Source organism: Eucyclogobius newberryi, unplaced genomic scaffold, assembly GCF_026437365.1.
Source record: "Eucyclogobius newberryi isolate DKJ021-1_F unplaced genomic scaffold, fEucNew1.0.hap1 SCAF_4, whole genome shotgun sequence".
In the NCBI taxonomy this organism is placed as follows: domain Eukaryota; kingdom Metazoa; phylum Chordata; class Actinopteri; order Gobiiformes; family Gobiidae; genus Eucyclogobius; species Eucyclogobius newberryi.
The window spans coordinates 27,017,631-27,038,675 of record NW_027316056.1 but is presented as its reverse complement, the minus strand read 5'-3'; the positions used below and the strand labels follow the sequence as shown (position 1 = coordinate 27,038,675).

Genomic DNA, 21,045 nt, shown 5'->3' with positions numbered 1-21,045 from the left:
ATTGTTAGAAATAAAGTGTAAAATATGTACCATAAAGGTTACCACAGCCCGTCCCTTGGGCAGTTACATTATAGTGTATTGACATTTTTAGATATTTTGGCTATATATGTGGATATTTCAGAACAGTGTCCAGGTGCTCGTTGCAGTGAGACCATCATAGCCTGGTTTCCAGTCCATCCCTTAACCATTTTCCGAATATCTCCTCTCTCCCCAACTCTACAACAGACCTGTCAAATAAAAACGTCAGTATTAAATAAAATAAATAAATGATGTATATATATATATGTAGTGTATAATAGTGTCTTGATGACATTCTAAATATTTCTTGGAGAGTGTGAAATGGGGATGAGAGAGAAGGAAGGACATACAGTAAATGTCGCAGTGTCAAATTAACTCCCGACACTGCGGCCGGCTGCACTTGGAGCCTGGCAGACGTGTGCTTGGCCTTAACCACTCCACCACCAGGCAGCACACAGCTGACATTCTTCTCTGTCATGCATAATTTTTGGACGAGTGATCACTGATTTATTTACCATTCTTCATTCTATTGTCATACTTGGAATTTTCAACCATGCAATTTCTCCAGTGTGGGACAAATGCAGTTTTAAAAAAAAAATCTCATATATATTATTGTGGTATTTGCTCATTAATTATTTCCAATTAGTGGCATTACTTTCTAAATGGTTGACACAGGCATTGGCCAGTTAGAACAGACACACCTTCCTCATCTTGTTATGCCTGTGCACCTATGTAGGCTCGTTCTGGGTGATTCTAATTGCATGACTAGGATGTCCTTACATACAATAAAATCTTCTAGCTTTCTCTTCACAAAAACCCCAAACTAAAGTCAATAGAAATACCATGACATAACTTCACCATCGGCTCCATCTCTGTCACCCTTTGCACCCTAACAACATCACCCAATCTTATATTCTTAATCCTCGAGGCAGTCGAGGCTTGCCGAGCAGCAAGAGAGATTTTTTTAAAGCTTTTGTTCTTTCTGGCTCAATCATAAAAAGTGTTTCGAGGCGCGGCAGGAGCGAGCTGTCAGAAATAAACTGCGGCTATCAATATCCCTCCGCAGATATCATTATTTCAGTCCTTTTCAATTAATTATGGGAGCGTGGTGAGACGGTACTTTAGATCTCATTTCAGGGGGTGAATTGGTTTGCGGGCATAAAAACCTTTATTGAGGCACACACGCATAGACACGTAAGTTGGGCAAGAACGGTGTGAAGAGCGAGTTTTGCCATGGAAGTTATACGTGTAATTTTGTGCTTGGAAATCGGATCGTTTTGCAGCGCATCGACCGGCTTATCATCCAGCTTTTATTGGAGCTAAAATTCTCTCCGTGCTTGATGCTTTGTTCTGCTTGATGATTTTTTTTTTTTTCCCTATTGAATCGCACATTCCTTTACTCTCGCCTTGGTAACAGTAGCTTTCTCTGCGGGGTGTCTTTCATGGTTGCTCCACCCACGCCACCCCCCACCACCACCTCCATTCATCCTCTGCTGCACCCAATCAGCTGAGGCGAGGGCTACAGGCAGACTGACGGCCCGGGCTGGATGCGTGCAAACCGTGTGTAAACCATGGAGAAGCCAGTGGAAAGAGTATTTAAAAGGTGTTATGCAAGGTACTGGCATTCAAAAAATCAATTTTGAAAGTGCTTTTAGACACCCACAGGCATATGTTTTGGAGTAAATCTACAAAATTGGACAATTCGCAGAAGAAATGCAGATCATTGCAACCCTTAGGTAACATCTAGAGCTGAAGATGTCCCTTACTAAAAAAATCATTAAGCTCCTCTGTCGTCATTTTAATTTACAAAGTAGGTTACAAAGTCTAGAAGACATTTAAGTGTCCGTTTAGTTGATATGTGCATCACTTCATCCCCATTATGTAAGGTTTTTAAGGTAGCAGTTCAAAATGAGATGCCCAAACTTCCCTCTCCCCAGACATCAAATCAAATCAAATCAATTTATTTTTGTAAGGCCCAAAATCACAACAACAGTTGCCTCTGAGGGCCACAGGGAGAAATGAATCAACAATGTCTGTGGTGGCGATGAAGTCAGACAATGTCTGTGGTGGCGATGGACGATGTCCCAGGGTCCTCTGTCCTTAGACTCTCCTTCTCGGCCAGGAAAAACTACAAAAAAAACCTGTGACATGTCTTCTTTGTCCAGGAAAATACTGACCATCCACATATCTCCGGAGAGATGCAGTCTTTATGTCCTCAATTTGCCCCTTGGCGCCTCGTATTATTTCCAAAGTCTGTGTATTTATGTATAACCGCTTTGTTGTTGGGCCACAAAAATGAAAATGTCCTGGCGCAGATGCTTTATATTCAGTGAATGGTCACGGCTTGGAAGAAAACCCACCTCCGGATTCTGATTTTGAGCTTTGAGTAGGATTTTAGTATGTAGAGTGGTACTTTATACTTTTACTTAAACAGGATTTTGGCAGCAGTACTTGCTCTTGTCATTGAATACACCTCGAGCCATGTAGCTGTACTTTTTCAGTACTATTTCTACCACAGTTTAAAACACAAGCGACCCAAAAAAACACAACAAAAAGACATTTGTTTTACAGCCTCATCCTTGTCCCTATCTCTTTAGCCCTACTGTCTTCATCCACCCTCTCCTGTTCTCTCTCTCTCTTCTCTCCTTGGCAGTGGACGAAAGGAGTCAGTGTGATAAATAGGTGGTGTCCAATGTGCTTCTCCTCTCCGGCCGCGGCTCGGTGCACTTCTAGCCCAGCAGCGTGCTCCATCCTGTCAGCAAAAAGAGAATCACTGAAACGGCCCGGGCCTACGTAACGGTACCCACACGGAGACACTTCAATAGATACAACATAATAGGCTAGACAAAATAGGACAGAGCTATTGAGGTAAATGTACGTACACAATGCGCCACGGTTTTCACAGAGCAGCGGGTTTTCTGCCCAGCCAGAGTCTATTAGTGTTCACAATGCACGCAGTCCGGGTGAATTAGCATCAGCGGTCAGCACCATCGACACTCCGCTAGCACTTATTTATCCTACCCACTTTCCCCATTATTGTATGTCTGCTTTATTTGGTTAACTATAGCACACAAAAATCTGACTAAAGGGCCTCCTGACTCAGCAGGGGGAGTGTGCTCAATACCTACCTCACTGGTGATGGATAGCAACCCTGAAGTGAAAGCTTGAATGTAGTTTTCTTTCCTATACCCTCAAGTGGCATCTGTCCTCCGCCCCCCCAAAAAAAGCTATTATCAAAGTAAATGTCCGTGTCCCGTGGTGCGCAGTAAATTCAAGCCTATAATATCTTTTAATGGTGTTGGAGCAAAGGCATCACTCACCGCAATCTCCCAGACTTCTACCTGTCCAGATCCGATCTACATACTTTATAATACACAGAGCATGTTGTCATTGCTTTGGGATTGTAGAGCCATCGCAAGCTGTAAATATAATGGATTTTACTTTGTTGCTCGAATGGAAATGTTTCAAAGCCAACGCTGCCCATTCAGTGTTAGTGTCACGTGTTTGAAGTGAAGTGTGCAAAAAGACCATAGAGATACGTCAGTAAAAACTGATATGAAAGTAATCAAAAAAGCAGTGGAACATTCTGTTAAGGTCGGAATACTTTTAAATTAACTGTTAAGTACTTGGCAACTTAAAATCTCCATTGGTTTAACATTAGGCTAACTGAAAACGAGGTGTGATGACACAATCCTGAGTCATTATAGAGGCTGTTCATGTTGGGGTGCCACTTTATAATAACTAATATAATTGACGTCTTTATTCGCCTTAATAAAGCATGAACAAGACTTAATTCACAATGAAAAAATTGTTTATTAAGGTTTAGTAACTAGTTAATTTATCATTTCTTCTGAGTATCCTTAAAAAACCTGACTTTAATTACCTCTAATTCAAATTGAAGCTTTCCGAATCCTTTGGAGTATAGATTTATTGGGTAAAGGGGGGGACATTTGAATTAAAAGACATTTGTAATTAACGGGTTAGGAGTTAGGGTATTATTGTAGTTATTTAACCTGAATCATCGTTAATAAACCATTTGCTCATTAGAAATGTAATTTTTGTGTTACCCATGTTGGTTTATTGTTTATTTCACCAAAATGACAGCTACACTTCCTAGGCTCCTATTCAAAAATACTGATACAAATATGATGACAAGCAATTTCCATTATACATTTAAAATAGCATATAACATATACGGACAACCATTATGTTACTCGAATGAACAACTGTTAATTCAAACGGTGCGCTTGCGTGACACTTCCCTCCTCCTCCACCGCTGCCAAACGAGTATTAACGAGAAGTAACGAGAACTAACGCCTCGTCCTTATGCTGTGAAATGTGCGCGTTTACAACTGGAGCCGGTTCAGAGTTGCTGCTGCGTCATTTAAAAACGCACTCACTCAAGCTTCGAAATTATAAATAAAACATATGTGTCCATTACAAATGTAGTTATTATACCGTTTGTCTGCTTTAATGAAGAATTTAGTTTGGCTTCGGTCCTTTTCCCCCTCATCTCCCCTTTTCAGCAAAGACAAATACTGACTTTTTTTCGCTGCAAACTTGTGGATTCTTATCTACCATTGTAACAAACTCTGTGCTAACTGCTAAGAAGCTACAGTTCAAAGAAACCGCTGAGAACTGAGGCACTGGAGTAAACGCCGTCTTATGTAGGCGGAGGTACGTAAATGACGCACTCAAAGCAAACGTAGTAGTCAGTTACGCTAAGAACGTTGTGGATTTGATTGATGATCCAACGGCCATTACCTAACTATGTAGCCTCGTTTTCTATTGGCGAGAGTTTTACTGACCCAGCCACGCCCACACTTTGTTTTTTAATACTTTTGGTTTTTTTTTAGTTCACCATAGGTACAAGCCTGTTGCACATATATTAGGCTATTTTTAATAGATATTGACAACTAAAAACAAATGAAAATCTTCCATACATCCTTTAAACCTTAATCTGCATAACATTTTTCAAAAGTCAAAACAGTCAAAAGTGGTACTGCCATTTTTATGTCTGCTGAATTCATTTAGGCTTTGTGTTCAACCAATTATTCAACCAATAAGTTTTAGTTTAATATGCATTCAAGTTATATGACTAACTGTTAATTTGTCCAAAGCCAATGTCCCCAGTGTAATTAAATTGCCATTTTCCAGTTTAGGAGCTTTATAAGAGAACATTTGACAATTGACATTTGTCCCCTCATTGCTGCTGTTGTATAATTGAAGTGGTGATTCCATGGTTAACCCTGGGTCTCCATTTGCATTGTTTTCAACTTAGCACGTGGCTAATAGCTAGCCTGAAGGCAAGCCGGCTACTCGGGATCGAACACCAATTTCCCGTAGTGCCAAGGGCTTACTCACCGCATCATTTGAAACAGAGGAGAAAAGGTACATTCCACCGCACTGTTCACTTCCTCATCCTACACAAACATGGAGTGAGAGCCCAGAGGCTGTGTGGAATAGGAGCAGTGAAGGTGCTATTTATTTAGGTGATGAACCAGTTAGAAAAGGCCCTAAAACTCAACCTCTTTTTAGCCTTATTCTAAAGAATTGCATAGCGTTTGATATCACGAGGAAGCACTGCACAGAAGCAAATTGAGTCCAAATGGAATAGAGCGGCTCACTGTCTACGTCCGGCCTCCCAGCATTTTTCTGAACACGTCTTTAAATTGGGTTATAAAAGTGTGTATCTGCTGGATTTATACAAGGCAGCAACAGACTGAGAGCTGTGGCTGTGAGGACAATACACTAATAAAAACAAATAAATCTATTTAGTGTTTTGGATTTATTTTCAGATCGCAAACGGCACTGGTGATAAAATCTCTGTTGCTCTGACTGATACTAACCCTTTGCCAGCAGTTCTCATTTACAGTATGCGCATAGAGGGTTTGTATGTGTGTTTGTGCATCATGACACTTGGCTTCGTCAGCATCATCTGTCCCGGGGAGCGTGGGCTCATAGTTCAACTGTGTCATAACCAATACGCAGTAAAGGCCCACAGGCTTCTCTTTAACAACACATATCCAACTGCAGTCATACCATAGTCGTACTGCTCCTCTGCCACACATTGTTACTGCTCTTATTAGGAGCAAGTCAACACAAATAAAAGTGTCAGTATTGGTCGACGGTGTGGCCAGTGCAGTCGAGTGTCATTTGGCAGCGGAGAAGAGGAGGATATTGGAAGAGAGGCTACAAATCGAAGAACTATACAGGAAAAAAAATTGTTGGACTGTTTTGTCTGTAGCTTTCCAATGCTGCTATAATTGAAAGGAAAAAAGAGATCGGCAAAGAGAGAGGAAAGCTGTTACGAACAAGAGCATGATTTATGAAATCTATGGGTGCGTTCTTCAGCGCCAGCTCATTATGTATGCGAGAGAGTGCGAGCGCAGGAAGACGGATGAGTTGTCCTGGTGGCAGAGGAAGAGGAATGGTGGCGCTAAACTCTGCCAGTAATCAACTGGTGAAATTAAACATCAAAAAACAGGAATGATTGTATGCGGCAAAGTCATTTGTCTGCAATTAGCGACCGGGCGCATAACTCACACAGTCAACACACACACGTTTATTGGAACAAGATGTGTCACTGTGTATGCATCTATGTGCATGCACGGGCGACATAAAACACAAAGTTAATAAAGTCAGTGGCCATTAACAAGAGCAGGGGCCAGCGGTGACACAGCCCTTATTGAGTGCTTCCCAAGACCCATTACTTCGATTTATGGCCTTTTGGATGCCATTTGTTTATGCTAGTTTAGTTAAAGTGTGAAAGTAGTCGAGTAAAAATGTTCAATTGAAACAAATGCATATGACGTCTTTGTTAGAGAGTAGTTAGGGTTTAATGCTTATGAAGAGCCAACACTCTATCTCGGTGTTAAGAACGCTTTTGTCACGTGTCACGCTTTTGTCACAACATTTATGACTTGTATGTAGACATCACAGTGTTGACAGTGGTGTTACATTTAGTAGTGGTTATATAGTAGTATTATAAAAGGCTCCTCTCTGGTCCCGAAACACAGAAAGATTGCACAAGATTAATTTTTAATTTTTTTTTTTTTTTTTAAACATAACTCAAAACACAAAACACAGAACAAGACGAGAGAGCAACCGACAAAGAAAAATGAACATGGTAGCACAGAACGGCCACAAACAACATCATCTCAAGACAAACCCAAAATAGTGGCCCAACCCAGTCCTGGCCTAAGGGAGGAGTTATGAAAATGACCCTGATTGTTTGTTGTAAACAAAACAATCAGGGCAATTTATAAAGAAAGATTGCCTCCTTAACCCCTAACTCCACTTTCAAATCATCACTTCTCCCTGCATACATTTTCCACCACACAGTGTCAACACAGAAAGCACTCAAGTGTGGGCTTACAATTGGCCGTCCACCTTCTTATTCTTCTAACCTCATTTGATGAAAGTGAAGTGATAATGTTAAGCTGGAAGAAGGGATGCTTAGAAACAGGTGTAAACAAGTTAAACAAAAGAAAAGAAAATGTACGTCATGTTTAAAACAGCCTCGTCAAACATTGGTCAAAACCACAAAGCCCGTAAAATGCTAATCAGGTCCTTAGCAAATGTAAAGTGGAGGTGGCAGAGGACAATAGTGTAGAATGTCCTGAAACTAGACTAATAAATAAACAAGATAGAGCAGGACATATCTACCACCCCCTCCATTCAGGCCAGCCTAAATTCTAGCTCTCAGACCAGTATCTTCAAATTGAAAATTACTTTCGGATGGCAGCCAAAAACATTGTCCAGATGACTTTGAAACCTTTCTACCTTGGACCACTCCTGAACCGGCTCGAACAAGGGATTATTACACTGACTATTGTCACAGCAATTTATCTCTACAGCTCTATAGCTTGCAATTATTTGGGATATGTTCTATATCATACTGTTCTATATCATACTGAGTCATTCTCCACCAAACGTGATGTAACGTAAATGTGTTTATGAGTCTGTGTGGCTGCGACGAGGTGGCCACTGTCCAGGGTGTACCCCGCCTAAGGCCCGAAGTCACTGGGATAGGCTCCAGTCACCCGCGACCCCGAAAGGGAACAAGCGGTAGAAAATGGATGGATGGAGTCTGTGTGGTTTATACATTCAGGGCCATATAAAGAATGTAAAAAAAAAAAAAAAAAGGAAACAAGAGAAACAAAATGAACAATATTTAATCTGAGATGTACAAAATGTGAATAAATATAATGTGGACCTTTCCCGTTATATATTTAAATGCACTGGTTACCACTACTGGAGTACTTGATGGGAAATGCCTATACTTTATGATTTCTGTCTTTTCTGTTTTCACAATGTAATGAGTTGTGTAAGTACTGTTTATCTCGGCAGGGTGTCAGTGCTTTGGTCAGATCGGTCTCAATGAGCCTTTAGCATTACAATGTTGAGCTCTTTTATTCACATCCCATTGTCTGAATGAATTCCCAGTGTTTCCCTGGATTAGTGTTATGATCTTAAGCCTATAGTTTCCCTAATCCTTGACACAATTGCATGTGTTCATCTCAGCTGTATAAAAACGGCATTAAACACTGGTGCTTACAAAAGTGTTCTGCTCAACTTCAATTCATTACTTTATATTTTTATATTCCTATATTCTTATTTCCACTGAAATAACTATTGAATGTAATTCTTTTCTATACCAGAATCCCCACCATCATTGGGGCATTGGTGATTCTGGTATACAAAAGAATCTATATACTCAAACTAGATATCCTATTGTAGGGTCTCAAACTACATGTATTCAGTTTATGATTAAGGGAGATTTCTTAGCAGAAACGAGACAAGACGGGGCACCAGGGTTAAACCCAAAGAGCTAAGATACGGTTCTTAATCGCGCTCGTTAAAAAGGTCTGAAGGGTGTTTCACGATTCAGGGACTTACACATAGTCTATTCAAACAAACAATAGTCAATAACTCTTTTGTGTAGTTTATTTATCAAAAGGGTAATCAAAAACACCGGAGCAGAAATGCGCACAGGTAAATCACAGGTGATGTTATATCAGATTTAACAGCAGATTTCATGCAGATAATGTTAAACCAGGGTTTTGCCTTTGATAACCAAACGTGTCTATGCTAATCTATATCAACAAGAGGGAAAGTGAGAAGCTAAAGGGAGGAGGAACAGCTGAGCTCTACCCAAATCACGCCACAAAAGCGACCGTACTCTGAACTCGGCTTACGGTTCTGTAGAGACTCGGTCCGACTGGTCCTTGTCCGCGGACGAGGTCCGTAGCGAGGCGTCGCGTGGAGCGGTGTGGCGGCGAAGGTTCGGGGGCGTGCTGCGAGGTCCTTGAAGCGGGCGGCGGTCGGGGAGCGAGGCGTCGCGTGGAGCGGTGTGCTGCGACGTGCTGTGAGGTCCTTGGCGCCGGTGGCAACGGAGGCGATGTCCGGGAGTTCCTTAGCGGTAGAACGCTTTAGCGGCGTGTTAGCTCCTCACGCGGCCTTTACTCAGATGAGGACGTAGCGCTGATCCACGTAAACGGCGTAGATTACTTCAAAAAGAAAAGAAACGAAGTAGCAAAGAAAGTCTCTGTCCGGTTTAGCGCTTAAGCTTAGTTCCAGGTAGTTCCAGGTGGTTTCAGTTGGTTTCAGAGTCCAGGGCTGGCATGGCCTTGTCGACCACGTGACGGACGGATTTTGTTGAGACAAAGGAAAAGTGAAAGGCTCGTCCGTGGAGACGGCTCCCAAGAGAGAAGAGAAGAGGAAGAGCAAGAGAAGAGAGCGTTTCTAGCTTGGAGCGTCCTTTTGATACCTGGCCCGCAGGGCATGCTGGGAGCGAAAGGGGCAGGCGCTACAGCGAAAACTTCCTGGCCGAGAAAATAAAACTGGAGTAACGTAAATAATAATGGCAAAAACATTGAACCCTGTTTTAATATTTACACGTTAAACACTTTTGTCAGTTTGTGCACATTATTTCTTGAGGTAGACACATTTTACATCTTCTTTCACCTGTGATGGGCGCTAGAGTTAAAGCATTGGGAATATAAAACCTTAAACAGTGGAAAGATACGTAACACAAGGTGAAACATGCGGTGTAGGGAGTTGATTCGGACAAACATTCATGGCATAATCACATAAAACATAGTTTTCATCAGGGCGTCCTCCTGCAAGACTGTGGGGAGAAGAAGATCTGTTATCAGAAAAGTCACAGCGGCTCCCCTGCGGTGAGGGAGACAGGGAGAACGAAAAACCCCCAATGTTCAAAGAGAGATTTTCTGTTATCTGGCCGTGGAATGTCCATCTCCATTCCCCTACAACCCCCCGATTGGCCGTTGGTTCTCCGATGAAGAAGCATCTGGCACATGTCAAAGGGAATGTCCTTACCGAGTCAGCGAGCGGCACAGAGTGGCATGATTTGGGTACACCTTTGAACCTGGACTGGTCGCTTTATCCTATTTGGGCTGAGGGGCAGGTGCTAGTGGGTGTTACACTATCCCTAGGCTACTAACTCTCAGCACATCATCCTCAGAGGGAGTGGTAAACCATGCAAGAGCTCTTGAGTCCTAGTGCAAGAATTTGGGCGCAGAAACAAGATTCTAAGACACCGAGGTAGCTTATCAAAGTGGATATCTATGGTGAAAAAAAAAAAAAAAGTGGTTAACAAGGTTCTTGACATACGTTTCACCCTAGCGAAGGGGCAACTTCTAGGTTGGACCGCTTCTGTTCGAAACAGGTGACAGGATATTCTACTCTATGGTTTGCATGCAGGGGAGATTAACATACGAGGCTAGTGGTAGGGACTTTGCGGGCTTAGGACCAGCTGTAAGTCGGGGATTTGGCTAAAATTTTTCAAGCTCCAGTAGGTGGCGCCTGTGTTAGGTGTCGTTGGGGCAGAACAACTCGTGCTGCTGTGTCATGCTTGTCATAGTGGAGGATCGCCTCTCGGAGGGAAGTGTTCACGAGTCAACGGCCCCCCAACTATTTTAGCCTGGGTCTCTGTGACCTGGTCTCGCACCGCCACGAAGGTTGGGCACGCGCTGCCTGCTGTCACAGGTTTTTAACCGCAAACGCCGCCGGTACTGTCATGTATTGCTATCACGATACGCAATAACGTCTGGGGTCTGTAAGTGTCACATGCCATCAGGAGGAGGCGTTGTGACCACATGCTTCTGTCAACATACATCTGGGGATGTTTTTAGAGACACTAACACGTAATTCTTTGATGATTAGGTTTTAGTGGTTAGGGTTAGTAGACTTTACAATCCGTGCAAAACAGTTGTTAGTACAGTCCCTAACGGGCGTGTGTTTGTCGGAGTTGTGTTCTAGTTGGAACTATCGGCATCCCTGACATGTCCCATGGGGTTTTGGTGCGCTTTGATTTGGTTGCGATGAACCCACTTCAGAGTAGGTTCTCTGCGTCCTTTGGTGATCTTCACGTGGTACACCACCGGAGATCGTTTGTTGACAATCTCGTAGGGTCCCGACCAACGTGGGAGGAGCTTTCGGGTTAGCTTGGTTAGCCAGTCTCTTGTCTGTCCGATCGGGTGCGCTAAGATGTAATACCATACCTTGTCCCCGATCTGGAGCTCGTCGTTTTGGGCTTTCTGATCGTAGTAAGCCTTGCAATCCTTTGCACTTTTCTCAAGCTTCTTCTGAGCGAAAGAGAAGGTCGCTTTCAGGTGCTCCTGTAAATCCGACATGTATTGGTGGGTGGTGTAGGCGGTTGCGATGCTAACCTCTCCCGGTTTGTACAACAGGTGTAGGGGGAGGGTCATCTGTCGGTCAGTCAAGAGTTCGTATGTGGCGTTGACCCCCCGGAGGCCAGCTGTCGGCGCGTCGTGTGCGTGCGTCAGCATAACCCCCCGGAGGCTCTGAGGTACCACAAATGCGGGTGCAGTGAGGATCTCAGAGGCAAACACCAGCAGTCCATGACGCAAGGTGAAGTTCTCTCTCGTACGCCACAGCGCGGCGAGAGATGCGTCGGCAGCAAGTGCATCAGGAGGGATGGCACTTGGCGCAGGGTCAGGAAGGAAACCGATGATGCGGCTTATGGCCTCATCGGCTGCTTGTAGAGACACAAGGTCAGAGGAAGCGAAGGTCGGAGACACTTCAAGAAGGGCGCGATCGGGCTGGGGCCGTCCGGTGACAGCACGGGGCCGTGTGATCGCGGCCACCGAAAGGGTGGGCTGGGTGGGCATCAACTCACTGTCCAGTGAGTCAGCCTGTAAGTTACAGGGATCCCCTTCAAGGGCCCCTTGTTTTGCCAGGGAGTCGGCTAGGTCGTTGAGGTCTTTGTCTGGCGGCACGTCGACCTTGGGAGGGGTCACAATGGCACAGCACTGAACTGGCAGAGTTGATTGGGGCATGGGCAGAGGTCGACGGACTTGTGCCCAGATTTTGAGTCGTTTAAAATCAACCAGTGGCTCGAAGCGACTGAGCAGCTCTTGACCTAAAAGAAGGGGAATAGAATTCAAAGGTGAAACGTAAACAGGATGCATCAGTTTCATGGGGCCGATCGTTATCTGGATCAGGGCCACCTCGTCAAGGGTGGTGTTGACCTGAGAGTAAGGTCGGATTTCCAAGCAGCAGGGCTGTGACTTCAGTTCTCGTTGAGAGTGCTGGGCCACTTTTTGTAAGGTTCTGAAAAGTTTGCGAGAGATCAAGCTAATGTCGGCGGCTGTATCAAGGAGTGCGTCATGCACGAAGTTGTCCTCCAAGAGGACTGAAAGATAGAGCTTGTGTGCAGCTCCCTTTTCGGAAAGGTTGCCAAGAACCTGGGTAAAGGGGGGCTTGCATTGGATGGTCGACGGGTCGTAATCCTGTGGGCTGGAGATAGAACTTACCTGGACCACAAAGACGTCGTTGGCCTCCGGTGGCATTTGATCGTCGCTGTCAAGTTCCTGGTCTTCAGGGGGTTGGTCCCCAGTGACAGGTGTTTCCGACAGAGGGTCCAGGTCCACAGGGCTCCGATAGAAGTTTTCTAACTCGTCTTCCGATTGGCTGAGCGCTGAGTTATCACTTGTTTCAGGTCCGAGGGAGGTTACGGCGAGGACCTCCGCTTTACTTTTCTGGTTCCATTTCATGTCTTGGATCATTTTCAGCACCTTACTCAGCTGTTCTTTACTGAGGTTCGAAGCGTCGAGACTCAGTTTAGAGGAAGACTTACCTGCGGAGTCTCCTTGGGTTTCTTCCTTCGTTGAGCCGTTAGGCCGGGAGTCCCTTTTGAACGGTCTGGCATCCCTTCGGTTGTTATACCTACCTGAGGCGTTCTCCCTGTCACTAAACGGTCTTTGCGGTCCTCGGGTGTCTCCCGAGCGATGGTTTTCCAAGGTGCCCTCTAGCTCGAGAGGTCTTTCGACGCTCAGGACGGAAGAGTGGCCTTGGGTTCTGATTGTTGTTCCTGCCTGTTTGGTGTAGCTCCTTACCGCTAAATCTCGCAGCTGGCGGCTGCTTTGAGTTATTGGGCAGGCTGCCACGCCCAGGTGGTAGCTGGTTGCGGGGTGGAGGTTCTGTAGGAACAAAGATTTAAAATGTTTGTCCTCCATCCCTGCTTCATTTTGTGATCCAAAATACGCTTTCCTCAATCGGTCGTAGTAGGCTTGAGGAGCCTCGTGTCTGTCTTGCTTGCACATCAGGGCAGCAGGCAACCCTATTGAGGTGCCTGTATCTGAGTACTCTTCGATGAGAGCATGACACAAGAGCTCATAGTCCTTCAGGACGTAAGGAGGTTGGCGTTCCATGAAGCTGCTAACGTCTCGGCTGGACGTTAGTTTGATCAAGAAGATCTTGTCTTTGATTGACGGATCCGACAGGCGTCCAGCATAGAAGTCGATGTCTCTCAGGTACGCGCTGGTGTCGTTAGCGACGCCTGGCTTGGGCTCAAACCGAGAGATATGCCTGGCTATTTTGTCGAAGTCATGGTCGGTCGGGCCTCGATGGCGTCTATCGGGGTCTCTGCCCTCGCGATAGTCTTCACGAGTGTCCCTGAAGTCGTCGGGGTACCTACGAGTGTCCCTGAAGTCGTCGGGGTACCTGCGAGTGTCCCCACGGTCATCTCGTCGCGCGTCCCTATGGTCATCGTAGTGCCTGCGGGGGCTACCGTGGTCGTCTCGTCGCGCGTCCTGTAGTTCGGCGTAATGTCTGCGGGGGCTGTCACGTCTGTCGCGTCGCCTGTCCCGTAGGTCATAGTCCGAATAACGTCGGGCGGAGCTGGTAGAGTCGGGTCCGGGGTGGTACCGGGACTTGTCTCGGTCACGGCCGTCCCCCAGTCGTCTACCGTCAGTGTAGGTCCGGCTTGGGCTCCTCCCCCCATAGGTTCGTCCATGCGTGTCAGAGTCGGAGGTTCGATCGTCTCTGGGTCGGTCATTGTCAGCGTACGGGGTGGGGCTCTTACGTCTGTCGTAGTCGTGGTCCCGTGGTGGCCAGCTACGGTCTGTCCAGTCTCCCCTTTCTTCCTTCCTCTGTGGATCCAGGCGGGCCACGGGGGTTGGACTGGGTTGAGTCCCCCGCCCGTGGTCCTCCCGGTTGTCTGTACTCGGTCGGTCGTAGGACGGTTTCGCACGGCTTCGCCTGTCAGTCAGGTCTCTTATCTGGAGTCTAAGGTCATGCAGCTCAGTCTCTGCCTTTTCAGTCGCCTGAATGGATCGATGGAGCGGGTGCTTGGCATCTTCCAGATCAGCTTCCTGGTCAGCAAATTTCTGCTCCGCCCGTTGAAGCTCCTGTCGGAGGTACGAGGTTTCGTCCTCCTTTGCTCCCTCAGATCTTGACCTGGCGTCAACGCTCTGTGTTAGCAGCGCAACGTCTGCGTTGGCTTGGTCGAGCTCCGTTATGGGGTCGGCGGTCTCAGTTCTCTGTGCCTCCAGGTCTGTCTTCCTGGCTTCCGATTTGTGACGCTCAAGTTCAAGGAGTTCCCAGGTCCTTTCCAGGATGAGATACAAATCGATAGCAACGTGGCTGGCCCATTCGGCCATGTCCTTAGCCTTTGGCGCCTGTTGGAGTCCAATCCACAGCGCGAGGTCCTTGTGAAGGTTCCTGTTGGACAGGAGCCTGTTCCTGCCCAGGACACCAGGGGCTACTTCACTGGTATAGTCTACCATGGACTCGTGTAGGTTGTCTACAGGCCAGTGAATAAAATCACTTTCAGAGTGCGCCATGTTTACTTTAGGCAGGGTCGGGACGAGAAGGTCCCAAGTCGCCAGGTCTGTGGGTTGCCTAGATCAATTCAGTCAAGTGGGAGAGGTATGTCGGGACGCCGATAGTTTCTGAATTTCAATCACTCGCTTAGGAGAATTTAAAAGAAACGTTTTAGAGTGTTCGTGTTAAGTTATTGTGGCTAGGCTAAACCTTTGTGCGTGTAGCTGCGTGGAGCTTGCTAGTTTGTGCGTGAGCGAGGCATGCAGTCGTGCGGGTGTTGATGTTTGGATGAAACAACAGTTAACAAGACATGTTAAATGGCATTGCAATTAGACATCAACCATGGACGCATGCAGTGTCCACGGCAATTCACTAGGTTACACGGCAAGGCTTAGCGGGGTCAGGGCCATGCAGTTACGTAACAAGAGGTCTGGTCGGGGCGACACTCGCTGTTCTTGACCAGCATTCACAGGTAAACAACAAGCTGTTATTCTGATAGCGTGCAGCATTCACAGTGAAGTGTTACTTAGCGCCGGGGTACACCTGCGGAGATTAGTTGAAAATCATGCAGTGTATAGAAAAGAAAAATTTTGTTTAATCAAAGCGTTAAACAAGGTGTTGTTCTGGGGCGTGTGCACACTTGCAGCTGAACAGGTACAAAGCGGTTAGTTAAAACAGGCCATGCACTTCTAAAAGAAAAATATTGATTAACGCGTTAAAACAGCGTCGGCTGTGCAGAACGAGCGTTAAACAAGGTGTGAGCTTAGGAGCATGCAAGCACTTGCAGAACAGATACACAGCGGTTAATTAAAACAGGCCATGCATTTCAAAAGAAAAATATTGATTAACGCGTTAAAACAGCGTCGGCTGTGCAGAACGAGCGTTAACCAAGGTGTTGTTCTGGGGGCGTGTACACACTTGCAGCAGAACAGGTACAAAGCGGTTAGTTAAAATAGGCCATGCATTTCTAAAAGAAAAATATTGATTAAAGCATTAAAACAACAGTGGGGAAACTGTGCGAAAGCATTTAAACAATCTGTGTTAGCAGCGAGGAGCATGCAGTGCGAAAGTAAACACTAATCTTGTTAGTGTCTAGGTGAGACTTAATTGTCACCCCCCGGTGTGTGTTGACAGGGGAACAGGGTCAGCCTAAGGGTAAAGTGTAGTACAATTTACCCACCACCAGATGGAGGCAAAGCTCCGCTAAGCGTGTGATTCAATTTAATGACCACTAGGTGGAGACAAAGCTCCGCTAAGAGTGTGATTCAATTTAATGACCACTAGGTGGAGACAAAGCTCCGCTAAGAGTGTGATTCAATTTAATGACCACTAGGTGGAGACAAGGCTCCGCTAAGAGTGTGATTCAATTTAATGACCACTAGGTGGAGACAAAGCTCCGCTAAGAGTGTGATTCAAATTAATGACCACTAGATGGAGACAGAGCTCCGCAAAGGGTGTGATTCAATTTAATGACCACTAGGTGGAGACAAAGCTCCTGGGCTGGACAGTTTTCCTCCGGAGGAATTCCAGCTGGGCGCAGGGCGCTTGGGACCGCCTCTAGGGGGGGTCAGAGTTAGCGTCGAGTCGTCACTCAGCACGCTCTACACGGCTTTGTTAGCATTTAGCTCATGTGTTAGTGTTAGCATCCACGCTCGGCCGCGTGGTTTGTAAAGACAAAATGGCGGTTAGCACAACAACATGGCATTTAGCATACTAGCTCGGCTCGTGTTTGTGCTAGCTCAGGGCCGTAGCCTATGTACTAGCTTCTGCTCGTGTCATTTGGTAGCGAGCCAAAGTATTCACGAGCGTGGCAGTTGTTCGGGGACGGGAAATTCGCCGTACTGCCCCTGCCGTCTTGGGGTGGATGTGCTTATGCGGCGTTACAGCCCTAATAAGCTTCCCCAGGTTCGATAATTATCTTGTGCACGCGTTCGTGAAGTAACTAGGCGGTTTGCGTACGGTAACAGCAGCGTACGGTTTATCCAAGCATCGTTACAGCGCAGGCAAGTTCACAAAGCAGTCTCATATTAGAGCATCGACACAGCAGCATACAGTTTGAGTTCAAACGTCCACAAAGTTTATATGAGTACTAATCTGATTCATAGACTCTGAAAAGTTTTAATCGGCTCACACGGGGCACCAAATATGTAGGGTCTCAAACTACATGTATTCAGTTTATGATTAAGGGAGATTTCTTAGCAGAAACGAGACAAGACGGGGCACCAGGGTTAAACCCAAAGAGCTAAGATACGGTTCTTAATCGCGCTCGTTAAAAAGGTCTGAAGGGTGTTTCACGATTCAGGGACTTACACATAGTCTAATCAAACAAACAATAGTCAATAACTCTTTTGTGTAGTTTATTTATCAAAAGGGTAATCAAAAACACCGGAGCAGAAATGCGCACAGGTAAATCACAGGTGATGTTATATCAGATTTAACAGCAGATTTCATGCAGATAATGTTAAACCAGGGTTTTGCCTTTGATAACCAAACGTGTCTATGCTAATCTATATCAACAAGAGGGAAAGTGAGAAGCTAAAGGGAGGAGGAACAGCTGAGCTCTACCCAAATCACGCCACAAAAGCGACCGTACTCTGAACTCGGCTTACGGTTCTGTAGAGACTCGGTCCGACTGGTCCTTGTCCGCGGACGAGGTCCGTAGCGAGGCGTCGCGTGGAGCGGTGTGGCAGCGAAGGTTCGGGGGCGTGCTGCGAGGTCCTTGAAGCGGGCGGCGGTCGGGGAGCGAGGCGTCGCGTGGAGCGGTGTGCTGCGACGTGCTGTGAGGTCCTTGGCGCCGGTGGCAACGGAGGCGATGTCCGGGAGTTCCTTAGCGGTAGAACGCTTTAGCGGCGTGTTAGCTCCTCACGCGGCCTTTACTCAGATGAGGACGTAGCGCTGATCCACGTAAACGGCGTAGATTACTTCGAAAAAGAAAAGAAACGAAGTAGCAAAGAAAGTCTCTGTCCGGTTTAGCGCTTAAGCTTAGTTCCAGGTAGTTCCAGGTGGTTTCAGGTGGTTTCAGAGTCCAGGGCTGGCATGGCCTTGTCGACCACGTGACGGACGGATTTTGTTGAGACAAAGGAAAAGTGAAAGGCTCGTCCGTGGAGACGGCTCCCAAGAGAGAAGAAAAGAGGAAGAGCAAGAGAAGAGAGCGTTTCTAGCTTGGAGCGTCCTTTTGATACCTGGCCCGCAGGGCATGCTGGGAGCGAAAGGGGCAGGCGCTACAGCGAAAACTTCCTAGCCGAGAAAATAAAACTGGAGTAACGTAAATAATAATGGCAAAAACATTGAACCCTGTTTTAACATTTACACGTTAAACACTTTTGTCAGTTTGTGCACATTATTTCTTGAGGTAGACACATTTTACATCTTCTTTCACCTGTGATGGGCGCTAGAGTTAAAGCATTGGGAATATAAAACCTTAAACAGTGGAAAGATACGTAACACAAGGTGAAACATGCGGTGTATGGAGTTGATTCGGACAAACATTCATGGCATAATCACATAAAACATAGTTTTCATCAGGGCGTCCTCCTGCAAGACTGTGGGGAGAAGAAGATCTGTTATCAGAAAAGTCACAGCGGCTCCCTGCGGTGAGGGAGACAGGGAGAACGAAAAACCCCCAATGTTCAAAGAGAGATTTTCTGTTATCTGGCCGTGGAATGTCCATCTCCATTCCCCTACATTATATATCCTTATTTGAAATGTATTGTAAATTGGAAGTTCTACATAAGATAAAATCACATGTTATATGTATATATATGAATATGTTTGTAGATTTTTTTTGGTCAAATAGTCCTTAAGAAAACAAAATGTATGTATTGAACATTCACTATTGTAATGCTGTAACTCACATGCTGTTCGTACATACATTTTAATTTCATTACTTTCCTACCATCAAAGGAATACATCCCGGTCTTTGATCCACAATTCAGGCTTCAAATTGCACAGTATTGCTAATAAAAATAGAAATATTGCTTGTGGTGCCTCTGTGTGTAATTTTTCCTTCTCTCATCTGTGATAAACAAACACATTACAAACGGTGCAACACACATGTTGTTTTGATCCTATGTCATGTTTTAACTTGTCAGTTAGCATTTTAAGTATTTCGAATACAGTACTCTGATTGGTCCACGTAGGGGAATATTTTATAAAATATTTTCTTTAACTAAAACTTTCTTCCCAACACTGGTTTTGAATATGTGTGTTTTTAAATAACATCTTTAATGAAATGAGCACTTAAAACATCAAACTACGCAGCAGCCTAATAAGAGGGAGATGAATGATTAAAGTGCAATGGCAGGTCCCTTTATGGAGAGCTTAGATGGGTTTTCTCTGCTCTGAAAATTGCCTCTGTGAAACTCGCAGGGGCGCAAACTGCAGGGGAGAGTCGGGGAAGCTTTTAGATGATTTGTTTGAAGTCTACACAAACACACACACACAGACACACACACACACAACACACACACACACACACACACACACATACAATAGCCTTTCTCTTTACGCCTCACAGGGGCATCGACTCTGATCCAGATCTTGTCCCAGTACATGTCCTATGCTCTAACAACTTTGTGCATGCGGTTACAAAGGATTCCAGTGGGGTTGGAAATGCCTGGCCAGCCATAAAATTCAACCTTCTCCGATACAAAAATGTGTAGTCTGGACACCGGTTTTATCTCCACAAGTTAGACCTGGATGATGGGTGGATTAGCCCAGGGGTCCCCAACCTGCATGCCATCCTGTACTGGGTGCCAGAAGCAATATTATATCTATATCTCTTTTTTATATTTCTTTTTTATAGTCTACTGCTTTTTCCTGTAATATAAACATTATTATAACCTTGTAAACCGCTTTGGCTCACGTTGGCGCAGTTCGGGATGGGCTGTGACGGTCTCCACTGCCATAAGTGAACAGTACCGGCCTGTTTAAGGGGTCCGAGGGGGGGCTATGAGTGGTACTAGCTCCCAGAGCGAGCTGGCTCACTTTCAGCTCACGGAAATGCCCTTAACTCTGACTTGATCGTTTGATAAACCCCTGTATTTTCAGTGATGACCACATGGGCAAAACAAAGCTAGCGCCCGTTAGCAAAAGGCATGTTACCCGGCCGTGTGGGCTGCGTCCGCCCCTTTTATTGACGTGCTTTGTTTCTTTTGCAGATCGCTTAATCCCTCGCTCGCCAACTCCTTCGCAATCTCCTCAAATGCCGCCCGATTACCGGCCGAACCCTCTATTTTTGCCTGAATTGATTTGTCACCCCACATATTGATACTTTCACAAACTTCTTCATTTATCCACTGACAGTTTTCAGCTCCTTCCTCTGCCATTTATCTCCACTTTGACTCTAAATTGTGACTTTTATGCCAGAAATGTTGCATGTTGATGATGTTCAGATTGGATCTGGGGACGTGAGTGGCCTAGGTTGGATTTAAAAAAATCAGATACAGGTCACATATGGGCAAAACAAATTGATATTGACCTGCAGTGTGAACGTACTGTAGATTGACAGTAACGGCAACATTTTTAATCAAACAATGTCAAATTATGAGAAAAATCAAATACAGGCTCTTGTTTTTTGATTCTATCTTTAAAATCAAATTTTTACAATCTTTCACAAATGGTGCTGGAATTCTTCTGTTTAAGTCACTGCAAATTCAATGGGAAATTGCAATGACTTAACAACAAAAACAGGCAATTCAACAAATCATGCACTTGTGTTTTGTCAGGCTCATCAGTGCTTAACCTTCATCTCTTTGCCAGGAAGCAATGAAAAAGGACGAGGTCTATTACTGTACAACCATCAGAACCACTTTTGCCCAGTTTTCAACAGCCATCTTAACCTCTATTTCCACTTGATGTCCTCAATCTATCTTTTCCCTCTTTACCTTTTGACCTTTTCATTTTTGGCTGTCTCTGTGCCGATTTGCTCCTCCA

General features: G+C 45.4%; 1 protein-coding gene across 1 annotated transcript in view; it reads left to right on the top strand.

Annotated features, from left to right (window-relative positions):
- The window catches only part of ugt8 (UDP glycosyltransferase 8), a 138,177-nt gene extending 118,341 nt beyond the window's left edge, over nt 1–19,836 (top strand). The window contains exon 6 of the mRNA XM_072462971.1: nt 19,826–19,836. The gene's annotated coding sequence lies outside the window, so the exon portion shown is untranslated. The remainder of the gene's footprint in view (nt 1–19,825) is intronic.
- The last annotated feature ends 1,209 nt before the right edge of the window (nt 19,837–21,045 follow it).